The 17,490-nt window shown below is 29.5% G+C and overlaps 1 protein-coding gene and 1 non-coding gene across 3 annotated transcripts in view; one reads left to right on the top strand and one right to left on the bottom strand.

Annotated features, from left to right (window-relative positions):
* The window catches only part of tei (teiresias), a 359,103-nt gene that overhangs the window by 182,699 nt on the left and 158,914 nt on the right, over window positions 1–17,490 (bottom strand). The window lies entirely within an intron of this gene.
* LOC103313008 (uncharacterized) lies at window positions 1,510–2,666 on the top strand. The gene is made up of 3 exons (XR_010334270.1): window positions 1,510–1,632; window positions 1,685–1,832; window positions 1,878–2,666. It is a non-coding gene; the product is annotated as an uncharacterized LOC103313008 (transcript).

Below are 17,490 nucleotides of genomic sequence, written 5' to 3'. Positions count from 1 at the left end.
ATAGACTCAGTGTTCCACAAGGATCCGTATTAAGACCTTTATTGTTTTTAATTTATATAAATGATCTCCCCAAAGCGAAACATTCTAATAATATAATATTCGGAGACGATACTGTATTTGTAGACAGTCACAGTGATAAAATTTTCACCACTTTAATGGCGAAAGCTCTAACTTAAATCTTTACCACTTGTATAGCAAATTTCACTTACGAACGTAAAAAAAATACGAAGAAAAAATAACAGTTGAATAACTTGAAAAAGTTAAATGAAACGCCATATTTTTTGTTTTTACTTCTAAAAGATTATTAAATTGTCTATCTAAAAACATAAGTCTGGTTTATAGAAAGCTCAACTAATGTTAGTTACGCTGTTAAAAGTTAACAAATTGCATCAATTTGGTCACGTGCTCAGTTAATCACGCATTTAATTACAAATTAAATTAATGATGCTTCTATAAACCGGTCTATAAAGAATTAAGACCGGTTTATAGAAGCGTCATTAATTTAATTGGCAATTAAATGTATGATTAACGGATCACGTGACCAAACTGAACAAAGTTGATTGGTCCATTCGCGTTTTTAACTTTAACCACGAATTAAATTTTAACAAAGCTTTCTATAAACCGGCCCATAAAGTTTTAAATACTTTTTTTGTTTTAAACATTTTAAACCTTCTTTTTAATATCTGAATTTTAACACTATTTTAAACACGTTTCCGACAACAACGTCTTAGTTCTTAGTTGTTATGTAATAAAAACGAAAAAAACCTGTTTCCGTCATAAAATCAAATTATTTAAAGAACTAAGCAAAATCGACCAATCATCTAGTGTATGAGTAAGAACTCGAGGTTAAGTTCAATACTGATTTTATTTAAAAATAATTCGGTCATATACAAAATTTATTCTATTTAATAATTAAAAAAAACTTATTTATTGTTTAATTGTCACTGGACAAGAGACCCAGTTAAGACATTTCGCTGACCTTTGCTGATGTTGCGGTCACTCTAACGTTGCGACAACTTTTACGAAATATTCTCAAATTAAAAAAAAAACTGTTTAACCCCAAGGTTAAACATTTATCTTAAAAACATCACTGTTGAAAGTTACATCCAAAAATCTAAAAAAAAAATGTTTCGACACACCCATTTATTGAAAATAAATTTTTGTGACGATCTACGGCTTCCAACACTGAAAAGTCAAGAATAAACTTTTCCAACTTCAATTTTGTCAAAAAAATTATACTGAAAAATCCATTTTACTTTTTTGCGGAAACTGTGTTTTTTTCTGTGTGTAAAATTTTATTATATGACTTGTGGTGTTTAGCAGTTATAACGACTATCTTTTTTTATCTTTTCTCCTTACTGAATTTCCGCAGTTTATTGTCCTCCAGTCCAATAGTTTGTTAAAATTTTGAGAAAACCATAAAACTCTTTAACAAAACATTGGTTTGTCTCAAAGTAATAATTAAACAAAGGAAACATAAAACATGTTATTGCTTCAATTTGTGACTTTATGGAAATTGCGTTCGCTCATTATTGCTCCGATTTCGTATATAAATCACCTTTAAATTGTGCAAAGTTATTGCAAAAATGGCCAACTTCAAAACTTGCGTACTTTTGTGGTTTGTCATCGATGGTAAGCCACTAATGTAAGTGCAACGTTTTCGTATTCACGGTACTTATTTTAGTAACGTCCGCGTTGGATGGAACTGAAGACCATACAAAGCTTTTAACCGTCAAACAAATATTAGATGGTTCAGTTATCAGATCGTGCCCGGGAATTGATATTTACCCTCATGTGGTTCTCACATCAGCTTTTTGCCTCCGTACTGAATCGTAATTTCTAAAATATTGTTCCATTGGTTGTTGACTTTTTTGTAGGAATTCTACCAAAATTATTGTCCAGGGTCCGGGGTACAAGTACACCAACGTAACCGCTACCATTCATCCAGATTATGAAGAGAACACACATAGTGATATCGGTGTGATCAAGATTAACGGAGAGGAAGCATTTAAATCAAAGTCCCGAAGAATACCACTAGTTCCGGACGTTGAGTTGGTCGGTAGGTTTGGTCATACAAAGCCTACTATGTATAATGTTAGTATAAGTTTAAACGACTGCGACTTCTGTATGGTGGAAATTGATGAAAGATATCTACTTTGCACGTGGCCCCTCACTGAAAAGCCTGAATTAGATTCTGGTACTCCTTTGTTTATTAGAAATATTTATACAACTGACCCAGAAAATGAATTTGCAATAATTGCAATATACACCAATTTTAATTACTACACCAATTTGTATTGTAATGAGTTTCCTGACCGTCCGTTGATTTTTACTTTAATCTACCCACATCTTGAGTGGGTTGCTAAAGTTGCAAATATTTCTTATTCCCTTGCAAATGGATGGCCGAGGATAAGCTAGAAAGCACTTAACTCACCCCTGCTTTACTTAGTTCGAATTTCACTACCAGTTTTTTTATGCACAAAAATTTCCAGATTTGTTATGTGTTTCAAAAACGCCAACGTCGCATTTTACAAATTACACAAAGTGCATAAATAATTTATGACAACTAATTTTGGGAGAAAATGCGAAGTTGGCGTTTACATAGTTTTGAAACTGCTAATACACCTCACACAATTTGAACAAATAAATACATTTTTGTCAGCTTACATACTTATTTAACCCACACCTACGAATCAGTGATTCCCATTTCTTACCGTTTCCTTGTTAAATAGGTTGTTTAACAACATTTCGTTAAGAGTAAGCCGAAAAATCACCTAAATAGGCTGGAGAAGTCATTTTGTCTTGTTCGAGAGTTTCAGCACTTTTTTTGAGACAAAAATAAACAAGAGACCGGACTTTTAGTAAATTAAAAATTTTATTTAGGTGTCAAAAAAGTTGCACAACGACATTAGGATACATTTGTTATTACTTCCTGCTACATAAAAAATAAAAACACAATTTTCGATTTGTCAAAGACTTAAAATATCCATATGGTACACTTTATGTACGAGTTTAATTGTTTCAACAACTGACTATTTCTAATTTTGTTATGCTGTTTACTAAAATTTCAAAGTGGCTTGACTAAAATAATGCTTTGCATTTGCCAGGGCTTGTGCATCTTAAGAAGAAGAAAAATACCAATAAATTGAAACATTCTAAACAAAAACTAATACACTAAGATACTGAAAAGCTAAAAAAATAACAACGTGTATATAAAAAAATTAAAAACAGTAAGATTAAAATTATGTAGATTTAAGTGATAAATTAAAAAACTACAGAACTGCAAAAAACAAAACTGGAATCCGGGGAACTTAAAAATATAAGAAGTTTGGAAAAAATTAAATAACTTGAAAAAGTTAAATGTAACACCCAATTTTTTGTTTTTGCTTCTAAAAGATCATTAAATTGTCTAAACTCAAAAATTTCATATGCCCAAGTTAATAACTAAAACTATTTAAAGATTTTTGACATAAATTGGTACATTTTTTTTGAGAGGGAATCTTGCAAAGCAATTCACTGTTAGCTGAAAAACTTGCGAAATATTTGAGTTTAAACACGAACTGATTGGTTGGTCCGACATTTACAAAGTAATCTATTAATTTTTTTTTCAGTTTTGAACGCATTATGATTGGTCTGTTTTACAGTAGGTAATGCAATTCCTTTCGATATCCAACGGCAAACGCTTAAATTGTCTTGTAATTTTTTGTTCATCAAATAAACAAGTACCGAGGTAGGTTTTATAATTTTGTTGGTCAATTACTCATTCCTAAGACAAATGAGACACCAGCAAACTGGTTTTGGGGTCAGTCTTTCTCGCAGAACGAGATTTCGCCAAAGATGATAATAAAACAGTCGATTCTGCTTAGTTTTTGAAATCTTTTGTATTTTTTAAAAAAATCACACTTTATTTTGTTACACAAAAACTATGAATCTTAGAAAAATAACACTTTTAAACTAATTAAAATTTAGTTAAATTCTGCCGAATTAAGCAGCAGGAAAAGAACAGTCATAAATTGAATCATTAGATTCAGAATAAAAACCAAGAGACCAAGACTAAGAGACTGAAAAGCTAAAAACAACATAAAAAAACTAGAAAACAGTAAGAATACAATTTTGTAGATCTAAGTGACTGAAAAAGTGATAATTAAAAAACTATGAAACTGCAAAGTAAGAACATTAATAATATAACATAGAAAAATCACGAAAACTGAAAACTTGAGAAGTTAAATAATATGAAATACTATGGGGAATGAAGACACTAAAAACTAAAATATTATAAGCCTGAAAAATAAAAAATCTTTAAGGGTAAGAAATTTGATTGGTTTTACTTGTTTTTGCGTGTTTTTGAGCAAATTTCTCCAAAAATTATAAATAACTTATAAAGTTCATTATTGTTGTCCGCAAAATATTCTTTTTCCTTTTCGAATGTTTTGATGATAATGGAATTATTTCTCGAAATGTTATAAAAACCAAACTGAAATTTCAACAAGTTAAACTAAAAATTGGGAGAATTATGTGTTAAGACGTTATCAAGATAAAAACTAACATTTTAGAAAAAAAGTAAAATTAGATCATTTCAACCAGCTTTTAGCCAGAGATTCATTTAATGTACAAGATTTTTTTTGAACAATTAATTTCGACCAAAAGTAATGTTACCTTTCTTTCGCTTCCATTAAAGATTTTGAAAAATTTCATTAAAAACGAAACAATCATCGGTTACTAATCAATAATTAATAATTAATTAATACATATAATTTAATAATATACTACATAATTTGATAATTATGTACATCGAAGTTGATGTTATCTTGTTTCAGTTGATTTAGCTCGTTCTTGAGCGAAATTTTTCAATAATCAACCGAAAAATATCACTAATTTTAGTGGCAAAATAATGTTCTTCAATTTCCGAATGTTTTGATAAAGAAATTATACCTCGAAAAGTTATAAAAAAACTGAAATTCACTAAGTTAGACCAAAAGATGTGTGAATTATGTGTAGAGACGTTCATATCAACCAGCTTTTAACCACAGATTCATTTTAACCACAGGTAATTTTGTTGAAAAATTTCGCTAAAAACAAAACAATCCTTTTTACCAATAGATAAAACCACCGTGTATCCGTAGAATACATTAACCCTAAGTCTAATACTGAAGTGGAAAAAATTAGGACGTAATTTTTTTTAAATATTCGTTTTAAAGTATTAAAAATGTTTCTTCTTTTGTACTATCAGGGTCAGTTTATCCTAATTTAGACTAAGAGTAATCATGTAATTATAACATAAAAACCTTAGTGACTCTTTTCATAAGATTTTCATTCTTGATTGAAACATTGACCATGTTCCCATGTAAAAAACTTACGACGTGATATATATTGTGACATATATTTTAGTTATCACAAGAAACAAAATGAGTAGAAATCTTATATTATTAGCATTCCTGATCTAGTTGCCCCATAGCCTATATATAAATGATATAATAATAAATATAAACTTTTTTTGTAAACCAGTGTAATTAGTAATTATATTCCATATATTATAGTCACCCAGCTTGTAGTTCTCTTCTCCTTTCTATATTCCTCCTACAGCCACTTAACTCAGGTCTATCGGTACTTATTACTACTGTCAAGAGTGAAGTATTTTTTTTTAGTTTTTTATTTTAGTCCCTGACTAACTAAAAATGTTCTTCTTTTTCAAAATGACTAAATATCTTTCGATTGCAATGTAATGAAAGAAAAATATGGGCACCGGTTTGTATTCCGCTCTTGTCCGCATCGTTTTGGAACAAGCCATTAAGTGCGATTGCAACGTAAGTTTAAATTTATCGAATCAAGTGAAACTCGACGTAGAGGGAAATGTATAAAATTGAAGATAATATAGCCTCTGGAGGCTTGTTTGCACAGTCTCGGATTTATCCCAATTGTTTTCGGAATTGGCGATATCAATCTTTTAAAAACAACTAAGTTTACTTGTAGTCGTTTGTTCACTTTCCTTTGGGTATAAGAACTCATTATCGACGTTATTGTGTCATTCGTCTTTCGTTTCGTGCTCCAAGTTGCGACATATTTTAGGCAATACCGCGGTTAGCGGTTTTTTCCGGTTCCCTGGTGCAAAATTGAGGAGTTTGTTCCTCCAATTAAATTAATTATCTGCGGAAGCTCGCCGAACTTCGTTAATTACGGGGCGAATGTACACGCAAAGATTGCGTATCTCCTCTTATTATTTATGATTCAATACATCAAACCGGCCACAGAAACCAACCATCCCGTCTGATTAAAAAACTGTTGAAGCCGAATTAAAGCACGCAATAAAGAGCGTGGAAGCGAATACAACATCCATAATACTGAGAGGAGAGCTAGATGAACGGATACAGGCTTCAATGTAAAGAGTACTTAATCAATTCACTGTCAAATGTAATGCTGACTGCTCGTATATCAAAGCCTAAAATTAATGAGTACGACAGCTGAAACCATCAGTATTGAAATAAATTCCTATTTTATCATGTAAATTCGTAATTGACTGTCACTTCATTAACGGACCCCTAAAAACGTAATGAGCTCCTTCAACACTGACCGACTTGACGATTCAACTAGATAGTTGCATCCACAAGTAATTTGCTCGGAACCATATTCATTCACCCCATTCATACAGGGTGACCCAGGGGTGCATAATCGGTCTATAACTTTTTTTATTTAAAATATTGCGATTATGTTTTCATTATCCGATAGAACGACTTAAAGTCCACAAACTGAAAATATTTTTATTGTTCACAGGGTGGTGAACCAATGTTATATTTTTTTAAATGGAACACCTTATATATTTTTGCACGATTAGATTCCACGCAAAAAATAATGTAACTTCATATAAACTAATATGTGTCTATCTCTTTTCGTTTCGGAATTATTCAACTTTTCGTTATAGAAAAGACCAATTTTTGAAAAATCGCTGCAAAGTCGCCTATGAATATTTTCCGGTAAATTTGCAACAGAAAAACTTGGAATAACGTGTAGTTTTAGGAAGTAGTCAACTTTTACTTGAAACACGGAAATAATGTACAGAGTGTGCCAAATCGCAAAAAATTGAATAACTCATTTTTTTCAAATGAAACACCATGTATTTTTTTAAATGTATCGAGCATTTTTGATAAACCTTCTATTGATATGCAGTCTTTATAGCAAAGGACTAGGCACACTTCTTATGGGAATTTAAGGACCACTCAAATTGAGTAATTTTTATATCAATCGATGCGTCACAAAAAACTGAACAAATCATATCATTGCGCCAAACGTGTAGCTTGATTAGGAACGCGGGAAATTGCAATCAAAGTGAAGATTTGTCCCATAAGAAAAGCATTGGGGCGGCTTTTCGGTGAGTACAAAGAGCTTGTAAATCTTCGAGATTTACAAGACTGCGGTATTACTACAATTACTAGATTGGGGGTCAGGTATAGGGAACAGACACTTTTATGGAAATAGGGATTTCAGCGGACAGAAGTTAATATCTCCAACAATAGGAATAATTTAAATTCAATCGCGATTTCTGGCTTTCCTAATCAAGCTACAGGTTTGGCGCAATGATATGATTTGATCAGCTTTTTGAGATGCATCGATTGATATAAAAAATTTCCAATTTGAGTGGTCCTTAAAGTCCCATAAGAAGTGTGCCTAGTCCTTTACAATATTTCTTAAAATGTTCAAAAAAATAAAAAATATTTTTTTTATTCATTTTATTATTAATTCTTGATAAGTGAAATTCATTTATGTATCAGATAATAATTAGATTACTTGTGTAATTAATCACATAAGTACATATCAAAAAATGAAGTACCATTTGACTAACAGATTCTAGGCTAACATATTGTCTTGTAAGAAAAATATATATTTTTGAAAAATCTCGAAAAATATTTTAACTTTGCTTAGGAAACTCCATACCGTTAGAAAGCTTATCAAAAATGCTTACATTTAATAAAATACAGAGTGTTCCATTTGAAAAAAATGAGTTATTCAACTTTTTGCGTTTGGCACACCCTGTATATTATTAGCGTGCTTTAACTAAAAGTTGTCGATTTTCTAGAACTACAAGGTATTCTGAATTTTTCTGTTGCAAATTTATCGGAAAGTATTCATAAGCGGCTTTGCAATGATTTTTCAAAAATTGGTCTTTTTTATAACAAAAAGTTAAATAATTCCGAAACGAAAAGAGATAGACACATAACAGTTTATATAAAGTTACATTATTTTTTGCGGAGAATCTAATTATAAAAAATATATAGGGTGTTCCATTTAAAAAAATATAACTTTGGTTCACCACCCTGTACACAACACTCTGTGCATAATAAAAACATTTTTAGTTTGTGGACTTTAAGTCGATCGATCGCATAATAAAAACAGAATGGTAATATTTCAAATAGCAAAAAAGTTATAGACTGATTACACACCGCTGGGTCAGCCTGTATGTGTTAGAAATGTTATAATCTCAAGCATCAAACTAGACTGAAATTGATAACTTTTGTCACTCCATAATTCGGCAGATTTGGAAGCACTCACTCGCTATGCTTGTTTGTGCTTTAAAAACTTTCAGTTATTAGCGAATTGAAGAAAAAAATTAAATGAATGCATAAAACAGTGCAATAATTCTTGTACTAAAAATGCTAATATACAGCCTCTTCCGTATAAACCCTACATTAGAAGTAGTATTGAAGTTTCTAATAAATATATTTATTTGTTATACCGCTTATCAACTTTCTTATTTTACATGGAAAGCAATATTTTTCTCTGCATTTTTGTATTAGCTGAGTTATTTTAAGGCCGTTTTTATCAGGTTTACGTATAGCTAAGTTTAACAGTTTTCGAGATATTTAAGATTTTTTTTAAATTTTTTAATTTGCATCTGTCACTTCTGACAAAAAAGTTAATAAACCAAAAAATTTTGAGGTTAAGTTTGGACAACTTCAAGTACCCATAACAATTTTTTGAAATGGGATGTCCCGATTTTTTTTACTAGAAAGAGAAAAATTTTTGCATCGATCTGTATTAGCATTCCCTATAGTTATTTGTGATAATTTTCAAGTTATGTTGGTTTTTTTGACATTGTTTAAAATTTCTTACTAACCACAGCTATTTTTGCATAGTTTGCCATAAAAACATTTTTGATTAAACAAACGACAAACTTTGTTCAAAATTGTGTTTTTCATTCTGTGAAAACAAAATAAATTAATTGAATGTTGGATTAAAAAACTTTAATTTCTCACATTTTTTCTCACGTTTCCATTGCAACCTATGAGAAAAGGCCTGTAGCTAATAAATTTCTCAATTCCAACAAAAAGTTATTGTATCTTCGAAACTATTAAACATAAGTATAGGTAATGCTAATACAGATCGATGCAGAATTAAATTTTCTACGATTTAATGGTGGCATTTTATTTGAAAAAATTGAGTTATGGGTGCTTAAAGTTCCGAAAACTTAACTTTAAGCATTTGGGGTTTGTTGATCTTTTATGAAGTTTGAAAGTACCTAAGGAAAGATCTTGGCTCCCTCGTTCAAATGAGCTAAAAAATATTTCCAAATTTTTGAAAATGGCAGAGATATCAATTTTTGAACCAGAAGGTGCAAATCCCAAAAAAAATTAAAAACCCTTAATATTTTGTAAACGGCTAAATTTAGGTATAGGGAAAGCTTATGAAAACTACCTTAGAATAACTCTATTAATCAAAAAACGCGTTTTTTTTTCATTCAAATTTTTTTCATTTGATAGTGACTTTCGGTATAGCCGGAAGTGCCGCCATCTTGAAAATATTTTCATTGAGCAGGACCTAAGAGATTATAGTTGTATACAAATTATTATTATTAGAACTACCTGTACTTTTAATGTGGGTTTTAGATGGAACATCCTGTATATCTTCAATTTTAGGTTCATTAGTTTTAGTACAAATCTCTCGAGTCCACATAATGTTTAAAATGATGGTGCAGTTTTATTAGCTTTTTTAAAATTCAGTTTTTAGCTAACTCAAAAGGAGTAAATAAATGAATTCTAAAGCCTCATTTATTTGAATAAAATTGTGGAACGCTTTAGATCGATTTTTCTGGACGCTCATGTTGCTAATTTTGTGGATAATCGTAATTAAATGAAAATGAATTATGGGCCGTTAGAGCTACTATAATAAATTTAAGCTGCATAAATAGGTTTTGAATTTCCACATGCATTATCGTAGTGTTACAGTAACCGACTGCATAATGATCATTACAAGCTTGGGACACATTCGACGACAAATTGATGATGTCATTAGGAGAAAATATTATGTAAAATGGTTCAACTTTGTGTAATGGCACATGTGCACGGCAACATCTATCCTTATGTAAAAAAAAATTACCTAATTTCCATCCAATAGAATAATGAAATAAAATAATTGTATTCAAAATAATTTAAATCAAGATCTTCAGAATCGTATGAGTTGAAACATTTCTCTCATTACTCAATTTTTATTTGGGTATTTTCAATCAAATAATGAAATTAAATATCACAGAACTTTAATTACGAAAATTACGAGTAATAAATAATTAATATAGACAGTAATTCATTTTATGGTTTTTAAGTAGTAAAGTAAAGTAAAGTGGTACAAGTTGAGTCTGCTAAAAATAGGTATGTTTTCCTGTATCTTAAAATAAAGGAAAAATTACACAGACATCAGCTTTTGCTATTGAAAACTATTCTTAAAATATTAATTAATTAACTTTATTATTTTTTGCTGTAAATGAGTGATTGTAAATGAAATACACTTTTTGCTTTTTCAGAAATCGTGAATAAAAAAAATTAACAAAAAAATCGACAATTACACACAAAAAGCTCTATCTTTATGTTTTTCCAATATTTTGTAAAGGGTGATTTTATTTACGTATTTCTTTAAATAATTAGCGTGAAAATTCTGTTAATAATTATAACAACATACTACGTACACAGATCACGAAAAAAATTAACCAAAAAACACACAAAAAATGCTAATTATTATTATTTTCATTTATGGTATTTTATTTTTTTTTTAATTTCTGGAAAGGCGTGTACTATCGAAAACAGTAAATTAAAATATGAACTGTTATTAAAAAAAATTAAAAACGACGTCCATCATTCAAAAACCAATAACGTCATAATGTTGGAGTATGTCAAAATATAACATTTTTAAAAATAAAATTGACTTGTTGGAGGATTTTTTTGATAAATAACAAAATTACCCATAACAAAATGTAGCCTTTTTTCCTCTACCTAGTTTTTAAGTAAAAAAATTTTGACTTAGAAATCAATTTATTTTGAATTAAAAATTACAAAGGAAATTATAGAAAGAACGATATTTGAATCAGCATTCCGGATTTTATTTTTAAAGGGTGCAGCTGGAGTACGTTTCCGGTTGTTGGCAGCTTGACACTTTAAATATGGATTTCAAAATTAAACAGACATGACCCAAAACCTTGCTACTCTTAATTTTATTGCAAATGAAACATCACTTTGTTTTAAGAGAATAATAAATTTAAAATTAACAATTAACATCAAAATGTTTTAACCGAAAATGCTAGCAATTATTTAATAAACAATCTTTCAGTTTGATTTTTTTTGCCAAATTCGGCATTTAAATAATTTAATCATTCACTGATTGCTTTTTTGTAAAAGTTGATTACTGTAGTTGTAATTTTACTAGACCATTCTACAAAAAAACCTATGCATTATAAATCACTCACATTTCAATGTCTAAAAACAAATTGCAATCAAAATGTACGTCCATGAATTGAACATACGAGTATTTTTATTAATAGATGTTTGGAACACTGATAGGAAAATTGGGAAATCAAAGCTGAAATTCAAAAATAATTCCGGCTGTTTTTTCCATTTTAATGAGAGCTTTTTTACAGCGTAGCAAAAAATCCTAATAGTCAACATACATCCCGTAAAAACATTCTCATGAATGCTATTGGACAGAAAATTAGTTTCATAACAAACATTCGATCATTTATGAAGAAACTAATTTTGATCAATTATACTAGTAATAACTTCATTAATAATTTTATTTTAGGTCTAAAATTCTTGTAGTTTAAGAATTGAAACTTTGTTGTTGTGCCATCCCAGTAAGCACTCAGACGTTTTTTTAAAGTTACAACGTTCTATATAACGTTATATGTTAAAATTTACAACGTTGTTATTTGGTTGTATAATTACGTTTTCTTTTAACGTTTATGTTACGTATCTCAAAAACCATCTTCATGCATTTTACCTATTTTTAAAGTTTAAAGTACGATTTAATTTAAAGTTGTATTTGCGTAAAAAATGGAAAAAAAACGTTAATGTTATTAATAATACTATTTACTAACGTTTGTTCTAAACGCATAAATAACGTTTCCCAAAAACTATATCTGTTTTTTACGGCACTGTCTAACGTTAATGTAACCTTTTAATTAAACGTTTTATTATTATATTATATTAAAAGTTATCTGGTTAAAAACAGCCTTTTTAAAACTTTGTGTGTTGACGTTGATTACTGGTTATATATTTTCTATAATTTTACGTTATATTCTTGCGTATAAATAATTACCAAAAAAAAGTTGATGTTTTTTTACGTTACAAAATACATTAGTTCCGTACACATTTTTGCGTTTATTCTACGATAAATTTAGTTTCCTTAAAACTATAATTATATTATATTAAAAGTTATCCGGATAAAAACTGTCTTCTTAAAACATTGTTTGTTGACGTTGATTACTGGTATTATATTGTCTATAATTTTACGAGTACAAATAACTTTACACTTTACAAATAATAAATAAATAAGCTTCCACTTCATTAAGAATTATGTTTTAGTTGTAAAACTTTTGTAGTTTAGGATTTAAAACTTTGTTATAGTGCCATCCCAGCAGTAAGCACACAGACGACGTAAATCAAACGTTTTTTTAACGTTACAACGGTCGATATAACAATAAACGTTAAAACTAGCAACGTTATTATTTGGTTGTATTATTACGTTTTCTTTTAGCATTTATGTTACGTAGTTTAAAAACCATTTTTATTCATTTTAACAATTTTAACGCTTAAAATACGTCTTAATTTAAAGTTCTATTTCCGTAAAAAACGAAAAAGAGCTTTAACTTTTAGTAACGTTTGTTCTAACGCATAATTAACGTTTCCCAAAAACTAAATTACGTTACAAATAACGTTATTTCCGTCGAAATTTTTTGCGTTGATTTAACAAAAAAAGTAACGTTACTGCAACGTTTCTTTGTTATATTTACGTTAGTGTGTTTTTATACAGATGTGTTTGTTGTACATAAATCATCTTATTTTACACATCTGAGCGTGTTTTCTTAGCATTTCAGATGCGAAAATGCTGATAGACAACTTCAGACTACTTGATCACTTTGAGTGGTGTCATTCAAATTCGTTCACCGCACTTCGTGTTCTGAAAAATTCAAGAGGATCTGACAGAGATGATAACCACTTTGCGCAAAAAGCCAGAACTTAGAAAGCCATCGTGACACCCACTAACAAATTTTCAGTGTAAACGCGCAAAAAATACAAATGTGTTTGCGAGCTGGATTTTCCTTCTGAGTAATTTTAATACATGATCAGGCTGGTGGTTTTTTTGTCGGATCGGCAAAGTTAATCCCTTTTATTAATTCCGTAGTCAGAGAGAACACATTATCAAAAATTCCTTTAACAAGAAGAGAGAATGCACAAAAAGCGGGCTCAAGCATGCTCAAAGGAGATTATAGTATCCCGTGACCAAATAAGAACGTTGCCCCGAGCCACAAAAAGACCAATTGGTTAAATTAAAGAATAAAGAAGCTTTTTGTAATTTAGTCGGGGCTTGGCAGTGAGCTTTGAATAAATGGATGGGAAAATTTAATACTGATAAACTTTATTAATTACATTATAGAGATACGGCTTTGTGGTGGTATCTCGGAGCGGTGTCGTCGCTGGATTTATTGCTCCACCCTCCAGAAATTGAAACTGTTCGAAATATTCATTAAGAACAAATCAAAATGTTATCATTTCGTCGGCTAATTTGAATACTTTTCATTTATACGTAATAACTCTCGGAGGAGGCGCGCTGGAGATGCCCATTCCACCGAATATTTTATAAGGAACATTAACATTTCTGTTCTTATCTCGGTGCTTTATAGGAATCGATAGACATTAAGTTCATTCGAATGGCCAATCACCGAACCACCGCTGTTCATTTTAATATCCAGGGAAGTGCTGTTATTTGCAAAACCACTTGGCTCCACACTAGCCAGTGATTTATCCTAACGTCTCTGAATTTGCCAAGCACATACTTCCACAAACACAATACCTCAAGTACAGTCACGATAAAAAAGAATGACACCTCCAACCAACCGGGCCGGATAGCAAAAGTCCGAGTCATAAATTCCAACAAAAAGGTTAGTTTGTAAATTGTCCAGCTGGGGTACAAAATATCCACTTAGATTATCGAAAAGATTTATGCGGGGAGTCATTCTTTTTGATCGTAACTGTACACGCTAATCATTCCACAACTTCACCAACGCAAACTTATTATGTACATAACTTTTTTCAAAGTTAGGTAAAACTTCGAAATGTGCTTTTTAACTTTCTTTTTCAAAGTGTCCACACGATCATCATGAATATAATCATAAGTCTAAATTATGGGGCTAGGGATAGCTTGGGAGAATACAAAACAGTTAAATCGTTCAGAATATAGACACAAAGCTACAATTTCATCCGCCACTACACCACATTTACTCTAGGGAAAGGCTTTCTTGCTAATTTAAATTTACAAAACACGCAATGAATTTTATAAGCGTGACACGGCATCTACAATAATTAACTTTATTTAAAACAATACGACTGTAAATCGCGAGATTATAGCCATTCTGATACGTTGATAGAGTGAATGAATGTGCTGCTTAACTGCAATAAACACAATTTATTATGACACATCATGTGGCAATAATTAGAACTGTGGTTCAAAAAAATGTTATCAGACTATACAGTGTTAATTTATTAAAAGTATTAAGCGGTTCAGAAGTTATAAAAATTTTAGGAAAGTTTATAAAATATCGTCACTAAAACCTAAGACAACTCGTTTAATAACAGTGCTTCAAATGGGGACTGTTATAACAAACCGAAAAATCGTAGCTAAATGTATAATATGTAAGTAAATAAAACTTGTCGTTTTAGAAATACTGATATTTTTTTATAAAAAATAAATAAAATGTATCTTAAACAAACAAGAGACAAAATTATGATGATGACAAAACTGCAACAGTGTTGTGATATTGAATAAAACGTAATCAAGAAAAAGATTAATGTTATTATAATATAACTTTGAGAAAGCTGAAGGTAAATTACTCGTATTATTAGTATAAAATGTATTTAAAATATTTTGAGAAAACAAATAATCATTATAATATAAGACTCTATAACATGACTGTCGATGTACTTTTTTACAGTCAAAGGTCCTTTTAATAAGCTGTATTTTTTTTCCAAAATTGAAAATGAAATATTTGTATTGATAAGATATTTTGAGAGAAAATCAATAAGGCCCTATCTAGTAAGTGTCGGTTTACATTTTTTTACCTTCAAGTCCCTTTCGATAAACTTTGTTTTCCTCAAAAAGCAGGAAAAGCGTTACATAAGATAACACTTGAGAAATAAGTAAAGTTTTTTATTGTAAAGATATTTTGAGAAAAAAAATCCTTAAGGGCTTAACTATACTAACTGTCAGTTCATTATTTTTTAGAAACAGTGCCCGTTTTAGAAAGCTTTGTTTTCTGCATAAATCCGTAAAATCTTTGAACAGAATAATACTTCAGAATCAAATAAAGTTTGAATTGTGAAGATGCTATGAGAAAAAAGAATAAGTTACTGTCGGTTTTTTTTCAGTCACAGGCTTTTTGAAAATCTTTATTTTCTGCACAAATCAGGAAAATACCTAAACAGGATAATATTATAGAGAAAAAATTGGTATTGTGAAGATGTTAGGAGAAAACAAAAAAATCGTTATGGCTCAAACTAGTGACTGTCGGCTAATTAATTTTTTACAGTCAGAAGCCCTTTTAGCAAGCTTTGATTTCTGTACGAAACAGGAAAATCTCTAAACAGTATATAAAACTTCTGAAAAAAGAAATTTTGTATTGAAAAAACGAAAAAAATGTGAGTGTCGGTTCATTATTTTTCACAAAGTGGTTTTTAAAACTTTCTGCAAAAATAAAAAAATACAATTTTTTTAATGATGTTGAACTCATGAATCATGGTCGATGATTCACCATATTTTCTAAATGAAAGTTCCTTTGAAAAAGCTTTCTTTTCGGTAAATATCAAGAAAATCTTTACACTTGATGACAAATGAAAAAAAATAAGTTTGTTTTATAAAAGTATTGTAAGAAAAAAATCTTTAAGGCCCTAACTAACGAATATCGGTTCATTATTTTTTACGGTCAAAGGTCCTTTTGATAAGTTCAAGGTTCTGTAAAAATTAAAAAAATCACTGTATTATCAAGACATTTTGCGGAAATAAAAAAAATATATTTAAGAACCTAACTAGTTATTAATTACTGAATAATCACTTTTTTACAGTCACAGTCAATAAGTGTTGTTTTCTTTAAAAATGAAAAAAAAATTGTTACACAGAATATCACTTAAAAAATACGTATTTTTTAAGTGATATTCTGTGTACATAAATTATTATTATTAAATATACATTTAAGTTTTTATTTTTGTTTGTTTTTTCAAAATAAAGGGCTCAAAATAATTAACAGTTATTTGAAATTTTCAGTAACATAATTGTAAAGTGTAACAATATAAACCTATTAGTATTGCGTAAACATGTTAAATTTCTTAAAATCTTAAATACAGTAATTATTTCTAGTTTTATTTTAAGCTCGTATTAATTTTATCATAGTTTATATAAAATATCCGTTAATTGTTTTGAGCAGTATATTTTGAGAAAACAAAAAAATCTTTAACTCGTTTAAGAGTTAAAGGCTTTTTTGATAAGTTTTGTTTTCTGCAAAAAAACAAAGAAATCTCTACACGAAAAAACACTTAAAAAATTATATTTGTGTTATGATGTTATGAAGGTATACGGGGTGTGTCTGCTAAAAGTATCCTTCACTATATCTCAAAAACAAATAATCGCTCTGAATTCAGCATTTGCTCTTAAATACTTAATGTTTTCCTCTATGTATATGATTTTTTCCAGGGTTTTGCTACTCTTTCTACTGATTAAAATTAATTAATTAAGAATATTATTATTATAAATAAAAATAAAAAATTCTAGTGTTATTCTAAAACAACGATGCTAAGAGGATATTTTCGAGGTAATCCTACTTAATAAAATTCTGCTATCACCAAAATTACGCGTTTATTTAAATATTTAATTTTTTCTTGGTTAATAATTTTTGAGAGCTAGCGATATTTTTTTAATGATTTCTATCACTTGTTCTTAGTCCACACAAAAAATAACATTTGTTTGCAG

Source organism: Tribolium castaneum, chromosome 1 (genome assembly GCF_031307605.1).
Source record: "Tribolium castaneum strain GA2 chromosome 1, icTriCast1.1, whole genome shotgun sequence".
Classification (NCBI taxonomy): Eukaryota; Metazoa; Arthropoda; class Insecta; order Coleoptera; family Tenebrionidae; genus Tribolium; species Tribolium castaneum.
The sequence above is the reverse complement of the archived record's forward strand: the minus strand, read 5'-3'. Positions and strand labels throughout refer to the sequence as shown.